The sequence below is a fragment of the Heterocephalus glaber genome, unplaced genomic scaffold, assembly GCF_053883595.1.
Source record: "Heterocephalus glaber isolate CG9 unplaced genomic scaffold, H.glaber_assembly_v1.0 deba00000594, whole genome shotgun sequence".
In the NCBI taxonomy this organism is placed as follows: Eukaryota; Metazoa; Chordata; class Mammalia; order Rodentia; family Bathyergidae; genus Heterocephalus; species Heterocephalus glaber.
The window spans coordinates 21539855-21548845 of NW_028258151.1; the positions used below are offsets into that span (position 1 = coordinate 21539855).

At 39.3% G+C, this 8991-nt stretch overlaps 1 pseudogene across 1 annotated transcript in view; it reads right to left on the reverse strand.

Moving 5' to 3' along the window:
• Positions 1 to 7994, reverse strand: part of LOC101707232 (cell cycle control protein 50A pseudogene) — a 57610-nt pseudogene extending 49616 nt beyond the window's left edge. The window contains exons 1-2 of the transcript XR_015448961.1: positions 6816 to 7994; positions 5835 to 5968 (exon numbers count right to left, since the gene is read on the reverse strand). The product of XR_015448961.1 is annotated as a cell cycle control protein 50A pseudogene (transcript). The remainder of the gene's footprint in view (positions 1 to 5834; positions 5969 to 6815) is intronic.
• Positions 7995 to 8991: the final 997 nt, after the last annotated feature.

Consider the following 8991-nt stretch of genomic DNA (forward strand, 5'->3'; position numbering starts at 1 on the left):
TCTTGTACACAAATAACAGACTCACTGAGAGAGAAATTAGGGAAACAATTCCTTTCACAATAGCACCCCCCAAAATGAAATATCTAGGTATCCATCCAATGAAGGAAGCAAAAGACGTCTACATTGAGAACTACAGCACTCTGAAAAAAGAGATTAAAGAGGATATAAGAAAATAGAAAGACATCCCTTGCTCCTGGGTAGGAAGAACCATAGTGAAAATGGCCATATTTCCAAAACTGCTATATAGATTCAGTGCAATCCTGATTGAAATCCCAACAGTATATTTAACAGAACTAGAGAAAACAATCCAAAAATTCATTTGGAACCAGAAGAGACCTAGAATAGCAAAAGCAATTCTAGGCAAAAGAGACATGACGGGGTATCACAATCCCCAACTTGAAACTATACTACAAAGATACTGTGATAAAAACAGCATGGTACTGGCAAAGAAACAGACCTGAGGATCAGTGGACTAGATTAGAAGATACAGAAACAACCCCAGACATACTCAGCCACCTCATCTTTGACAAAGCATCCAACCATCCTCACTGGAAAGACAGCCTATTTAATAAATGGTGTTGGAAAAACTGGATGTAATCCTGCCAAACATTAAAACTAGGCCCATACCTATCACCATGCACTAAACTAAAATCAAAGTGGATTAAAGATCTAAATATTAAGACAGAAACACTAAACTTGCTGGAAGATAAGTTAGGTAGAACTCATGCAGACATTGGCATAGGAAAAGACTTTGTGAACAAAACCTCAGTAGCACAGGAACTAGCACAAAGAATCAACAGCTGGTTGGGGCTGGGGATTTAGCTCAGTGGTTCCGCTGCCTGCCTCGAAAGCACAAGGACCCAAGTTCAATTCCTGGTACCCCCCCCAAAAGAATCAACAGCTGGGATCTCATCTTATTAAAAAGCTTCTACACTGCAAGAGAAACCACCAACAGAGCTAAGAGACAACATATGATGTGGCAAAAGATTTTTATCAGATGTTCCCCAGGCAAAAGACTACTACCTAGAATATATAAAGAACTTTAAAAAGTCAGACCTCCCAAATTCAAAGACCTGATTCAAAATGGGCATCTGAAATGAACAGACATTTCTCAGACAAAGAAGTAAAATCAGCAAATAAACATATAAAAAATGTTCAACATCACTGGTCATTTGAGAGATGTAGATGAAAACAACACTGAGATTCCTCCTCACCCCAGAAAGAATGGCTGCTATCAAGAAAAACAACCAATAACAAATGTTGGCAGGGTTGTGGGGAGAAAGGAACCCTTCTCCATTGTTGGTGGGAGTGTAGACTGGTGTGACCACTGTGGAAATCAATATGGAGATACCTCAAAAAACTACCTCAAAAATTAGAGGTCCCATTTGACCCAGCTATTCCTCTGCTGGGTATTTTCCCTAAAGAATTAAAAGAATCATACCACAAGTGATTTATGCACACCCATGTTTATAGTGGCACAGTTTGTAATAACTAAAGCTTGAAAACAGCCCAGGTGCCCATCAACTGGAGACTGGATAAAGAAGATGTGTTTATATATATATAAAATGGAGCACTACTCAGCCATAAAGAACAAGAAACTAGAGTAGAGACATTTATAGCTAAGTGGATGCACATTTTGGCTTTTTTTTTTGTACTAGGGATCGAACTCAGGACCCTGTACTTGCAAGGCAGGTGGCAGCACCACTGAGCTAAATCCCCAGCCTGAGACCATACACTTAAGTAAAATAAATAGGACACACATGTGTAAATACTGAATAGTTTCTCTGGGGTGAGAAACTGAATGTGTAAATAAGGATTAAAGTAAATAACTGATAAAGTGAAATAGGAAGAAAAGGTCCAAAGGGTAGGGGAAGGGGGAAGTGTAGGGGAAAGGAAAGATGCGAAAGGAAAAAATATGAGAAAAAGAAAATATGGAAACAAAGTCTTTGTAAATAGGGAGGGGTGGAGGGGTTGAAGGGAGGGCAGGGGAATGGGGAAAAAATAAGAACAAAGATACATCATGTAAAGGTACAAGTTCCCAATGATGAATGTAAATGTATTATATACCTAAAATGTACCAATAAAAGAATTTAAGAAAAAACAAATAAAAATAAAAAAGGCTAGAGATGTAGCTCAGTGATAGCATGCCTCTGTGCTCAATCCCTAGTACCATAAAAAAATGAAATAAAAAGTCAACCCAGAATTCCATCTACTACAAAGATACTTTTCAGAAATGAAGGTAAACAAAGACATTCTTAGATAAACAAAAACTAGAAAACCTCATTTCCAGCTGACCTGCAACATAAGAAGTATGAAAATTTGATATTCTTTTAAAGCAGAGAGTAGTAACAATGTTTGTGTGTTTATAGCATATGGATGAGTAAGATATATGACAACAGCAGCACAAAGGATGGGATGTAGGAATCAGAACATCTTGACACTAAATGTGAAGTGGTTACTATTTGGGTAGACCTTAGGTTATTTAGAAATATGGTCACTCGGCAGAGATGGATGCATCCCTTCCAACTACTACAATCCAGCTCAATTTTCAGCACCATTGACACCTCACACATGCCAAGAGGGCATGAAAGGTTTTATTATTCAAAAATGAAGTTTTCTAAAAAAAATGAGGATTTCTGGAGAGATTAGTGCCCCCAAGAGATCCCAAAATGGACTGAGAGAGAAGGAAGGGATGGCCAGCTTGGGGTTACATGATGGTGAGGGTGTAAAGTAGGATGAGGGTTTCTGCAAACAGCCATGACATGATTAGGAAATTCCACCAGTGCCAAGAGGACTCTCCATGGATTCCTCATCAGCCAGCCTAGATGTGGCAGAGGGAAAATGAAAGGGTGGGTCTTGAAAGCTCTGAACATTCAAATGTAGAGTCAGACTTTACTACAAAATATAACTAAAAATATTTAGAAGAATTATAGATAAGTCAGTACAAGGGATAACGTATCATCTTAAGAGTGTTAGATTAAACTCAGAAAGCAGAAAAGGGGTGAATGAGTGTAGGGAACAGAGAAAGGGGATGTTACCAGAACCCCTGCAGGGGGTCCTGGTCTCCTGTGAGCCATGACAGCACAAGGCAAATTAAAGAATAAAAACAGAAAAAAAGACTTAGGAAGCTGGGTTCTGGGCCTGATCAATGCTGCTCTGGGCAGCAAAGAGAAAGGGACCCAAGCTTCCCACTATTTATTGGGTTCATAGGGAGTAACAGATGACTCAGAGTAACAGATGACTCAGAGGGTGGCGATAATCCTAAATTGACAAGGATCTTATCAGATATCTCGGAGAGTGGCGGTAATCCTTATGCTGATGAGGATCTTAGGTCGATGAGAAGCTTATGTTGACTAGGACGGTAAGATGAGCAAGGACGTCTTACAACAGTAGGCAGGATGAGTTAATAAGGAAGTTTCACCACTCCTTAAATATTTTTAAATTCCACAAAATACTTCTAACTAACATATTAGTCAAAGAATAAATCTCAAAGAAAATCTCAAAATATTTTTAACTGAATGAAAGTCAAAATACAACATATCATTAGGTGGGTAGTGGAGCTAAACCAATACTTAATGGGAGACATTAAAATTGATGTGTTAGAAGGGGAGAGATTTATAAAAATCAATAACTTAAGCATGCACCTTAATAAACTACAGAATGGGGCCAAATCAAACCAAAAGGAAACAAGGAAATAATAAAAATTGGAACATAGTTAATGAAACTGAGATCAGACAAATATAAAAAAGTCAACAAGGGCTGGGCATTTAGCTCAGTGGTGCCGCCACCTGCCTTGCAAGCGGAAGGTCCTGAGTTCGATCTCCGGTACCAAAAAAAAAAAAAGGTCAACAAAACCAAAGGCAGTTTCATTGAAGAGATAAATCAAATTGATAAAGCCCTAGCCAGAATAACCCAGAAGAAAAGCAAGATAAATAAATTACCAAATATCAAGAATGAAGGAGAGGACATTACAGTTGATCCTGGCCATGTTAAAATCTTAATAAGATCATACTAGCAATATTTCCCTATGGTCATAAATATGGTGACTTAAATGAAATGAGTCGATTATTTAAAGCCTCCAACTACCAAAACTCACTCAAAAAGTAATAGATAACCTGAATAGTTCTATAATTATTAAATAAATTGGATTTTTAACTAAAAACTTTCCAACCATTTCTGGCCTCAGTGGTTTCACTGGCAAATTTCACCCAACATGTCTGGAAAAAATACAGCGGTATCTTTAGTTCACGAGCTTGACTCTTTCCAGGATTCTGGCCCCAAACTGAATTGAATGAGAACCAAATCAAATTCAATGATTAGGTTCATTATCGACCTCGTGGGAAATTTGATTTGGTTCTTGTCCAGTTCAGCTGGTGACCAGAATCCTGGAGAGAACTGAGTTCATGAATCAAGGTACCACTGTATCATCATTTCTACATAAGCCTTTCCAGGAAACTGAAGAGGAAGGTGTATTTCCCAACTCAATCTATGAATACAAAATTCCAAATAGCAATGTAGAAGGAAGAAGAAAAATAGAAATCCATCTTTAAGAATGCCTCAGTAATAATTGCTGCAGAGAAGATCCACTGTTACATGCTAGAATTAGTGGGTAAATTTTAAGGAAAACAGGATATTTGCATAAATGAAATGTCTACCCTATAAAATATATTAATAATCATGTTTTTCATACATGCCTACAAATTATGCTTTTTTCCCTACAAGAAAGTAGTGCTGTGTGCCCTTCTTTTTTAGAGGACTGGATTTAGGGACTCTTCCAAAGAAAAAAGTACAGAAAAGGAAAAACAGCAACTTTTTTGTTGAAGGACCTGGGAAGAGCTTCTGGGCCAGGAAGGTCCAGGTCAACATCCACAGTGATCCACACAACCATCAGATGCCTCCCATAGGATGAGAGAAAAACCTTTCACATAAGTGGTCCACTTCCCGAACCCATAACTCCAGCCTAATCATGGAAAACCAACAGACAAATCCACATGGAAGAACATGCTACAAAATACCTTACCAGTGCTTTTAAGAAGTGGAAAGTTCTGAAAAAAACAGAGACCAAGGACTATCACAGGCTGGAGAAGAAGAAAGAGATGAGAGGACTAAATGCAATGCAATGTGCAGGATCGGGCCCAGAGCAGAAAAAGAGATACTAGGGGGAAAGTGGGAAAGTCTGGCCCAACTAGTTACTTCAGCTGACTGTATCCTACTAATGGGAATTTCTTAGTTTTGACCATACCTGGTGGGCACGGAGATGTTAATGTCAGGAAGTGGCCTTAGGCAATGTAGAAGCTTTTGCACTGATTCTGGGTAACTCTGCACATCTAAAATGATTATATATATATAATTTTTATTAGCATGTATTAATTGTATATATTAATGGGCTTCAGCGTGATATTTTAACAACTGCAGACAGCTTCTGTCTTCCCACCCCTCTCCCTTTGCAATCACTATTTTTTTTTTTTTTTTTTTTTGGTACTAGGGATCGAACTCGGGTCCTTGCGCTTGCACAGCAGGCAGAGAAACCTGCAATCACTATTAATCATTATTCCACTTTCAGGTCAGCCTTTCTTTTTAGCCCCAGGGCACCTGCATCATAGCTCCACCTCACCTCCCCTCAGACCCACAGCTTGACCTATAGGAGCCCTCATTGCAGAAGCTTCTAGCCACGAAATTCTATAAACAGTGGGTATACCTAGAGCAACTTTAAATAAAAACAAACAAAATTTTTTCTGGGAAAATAGAACAAACAGAAACCAGGAAGTGGTATATTCAGCCTCACACCTGACCTGGGCAAGTATATAAGGCTCCCACCCGAGGAGGCTCCATACCTACACACCTCCCTCTCCACCTGCTCCTCTGACTTCTCCACCTCCATCACCAGAACCATGACCTGCTGTGGCTGTTCCGGAGGCTGTGGCTCCAGCTGCTGCTGCAAGCCCATGTGCTGCTGTGTGCCAACCTGCTGAAAGAAAAATACAAGATTTGGGGATTCACACTTCCTAATTTCAAAATGTACTATGAAACTACAATTTCAAGGCAGCCTAATACTTTTATCAGGAAGGACATATAGAAGGATGGAGTAGAACTGAGAGTTTTGAGATAAAGCCTTACAATCTTGGTCAGTTGATTTTGAACAAGGATCTAAAAACAAACCATGCAGTAGGAAACAAAGACTATTTTCAACAAATAGTATTGAGACAATTGGATATCTGCCTACAAAAATATGAAGTTGGACCTTACTTCATAGCATAAACCATAAAAAGAGAACTGGGAAAAAACTCTAAATAGGTCAGTGGCCTAACTATAAAGCCCAAACTAGAGAAGTATTAGGAAAAAACTGGTAAAGTCTTGGTGATATTGGATTAAGGAAACGCTTCTTCCTCATGACACCAAAAGCCCAAGCAAAGGAAAAAATAAGAAAATAGACCAACTGGACTCCCTCAAAATTAAAAATTTTTGTGCTTCAAGGGACTTTATAACAATAGAATAAAATGACAGCTCACAGAATAGGAGAGCCTATTTTCAAATCATATATTAGAAAAATGAGTTTGTATCCAGAATATGTAAAGAATTCTTACTACTCAAAAATAAGACAAATAATGTAATTTAAAACATAGAAAAGAATTTGAATATGCACTTCTCTAAGGAAGATGTACAAACGGCTAATACACATATAGAAATGTACACTGCATTAGTAGTCATTAGGGAAAAGCAAACCAAACCCAAAATGAGGTACCAGTTCATACCCACTAAGATGCCTTTTTTTTTTTTTTTTTTTTGCTTTTTAAAAAAAGGTTTTATGAGCCAACCTCAAAATCCCATGGTGTCAGCAGTGTTACTGTTTCTATATTTATGATTAATTACTAGCAGAACAACTCCCAGAAGGAAAGCGATTGATCCAACGGTGATGTAAGCAATCCCCAAAAATGGATTTTTTCCTCCCATCCATGAAATAGTGCTCAAGATGATCTGTTTTCGTCCATCAAAAGAATGTACAGGGTAATTGTATGTGATATTCAAATAGTACTGTCCAGCTGGTAATGTTGGATGTAAATCATTTTTCCGTTCTATAAGACAATACAACTTTCGAAAAGTAGGCAATGCTGCAGTATGCATCCAAACAATAAAATCCTCATTTATGAAGCCATTATTATCCTCTTCAGAATCCAGCATGTACACTGGTTTGAGCCAGTTTACTGGCTTTGCCGTTCCTTTAAACTGTTCTTTCAGGGCTCATTCTCCAGGAGGATTTCTGAACTTCACGTGTTTGTCCGTCCACCAAGCAATACCTTTCCTTTTCAAATGAATAAGGGTGGGGGTTGGATCAGATTCATTGGCGACCAGAAACAATTCTAACGTATCATTAAACATGCTGTTGGCAATAGCTCCGTAAGGAGCAATCGGTAGGTCTTCATTTCTTCGATAAGGCTCACATTCCTTACGGGGATTAAGCACTGGAATCTCCATTTAGCTGACTATCATCTCGAGATTTCACATAACGACGATGATTTTGATAGAAATTAGACAGGCCATAATACATAAACACATTGCCCTCAAATGCCTTTTCCAGTGTGAAGTTAATGATGCAAACACATGGTGTCACATCCGGGGACAAACATTTATTGCAGGGACTAGAAGGCTCTGTTCCGGTATAATCAATCTCGATCTCGCGGACGTTGTTGGAGGTGACGAAGATGCTGATGCTGATGGGGATGTAGATGAGGCCGATGATGAACGTGGGCAGCACGGTGCCCTCCGTGAGGATGGGCTGCCAGGCAGGCAGCCGCTGCTGCTTGAAGGTCGTGTTGTGCGGCCTCCGCGTTTTCGCGGCGCCCCGCGGCGCACACGGGGGCCCGCCGTCCACCTCGTCCTTGGCGTTACAGTTCATCGCCATCAGTCCCCGGGGCGCGGGTCTAGCACTCAGGCGTCCTGCACGGGGATCCAGCCCCAGACCCTGAGGTGACTCCGGCAGGGGCCGCCGCCAGCGGCGAAGCGGAAGGGGCGGGACATGGGTGACCGGAAGCGGCAGTCCGCTGGCGCCGCCTAGGGGCGAGAGACCGGAAGGAGCGAGAAGACTGCGGATAAAATGCCTATTATTAAAACGAGAGATACTAACAAACATTGGTGAAGATGTGGAGAAATTTCTAATGAGAATGAAAAATCATGCAGCTTCTTTGAAAAATTGTTCAGCTGCTCCTCAAATGTTAAATAGAATTATCACATGACTCAGTGATTCAACTCAGGTATGAATTGAAAATGTATACCACATAAAAACTTGTATGATAATGTTCATAGCAGCATATTCACAACTGCTAAAAAGTAGAAACATCCAAATATCCATGAAATGATGAATCGGTAAGCAAAACATGGTGTATCCATACAATGAAATATTACTTTACCACTAAAGAGAATAAAGTCTTGATATATGCCATGATATACATGAACCTTGAAGACTTTAAGCTAAGCAAAAGAAGCCAGACCTTAAAAGCCACACACTGCATGGTACCATTTATATGAAATGTCCAAAATAGACAAATTCATAGAACCAGAAAGTAGATTAGTGTTTGCTGGGGGCTGAGGGAAGAAAAGAATAAAGAAAAGAATGAGGGAAGAAAAGAATGTACATGGAGGTTTTCTTTTTTAAAATTCAATTTATTTTTAATTATTCTTTATTTTTATTGACAAAATTATGTATTTGTAGTATGCAATATCACGTTTTTATAAATGTATACATGGTGGATTGGCTATATCAAGCTAGTTAATATACACATCATCTCAGTTATCTTTGTGTGTGTGCGTGTATATGTGGGGGGGGGATATGGTGAGAACACTTAAAATCTACACTCTTAGAGACATTTAGTATATAGCTCATTGTTAGTAGCTGCAGTTTCTATGTTGTATAATAGATCCCTTGAAATTATTCCTCCTAACTGAAATTTTGTATCCTGCGACCAACATCTCCCTAACCTTCCCCTCCACTCCTTG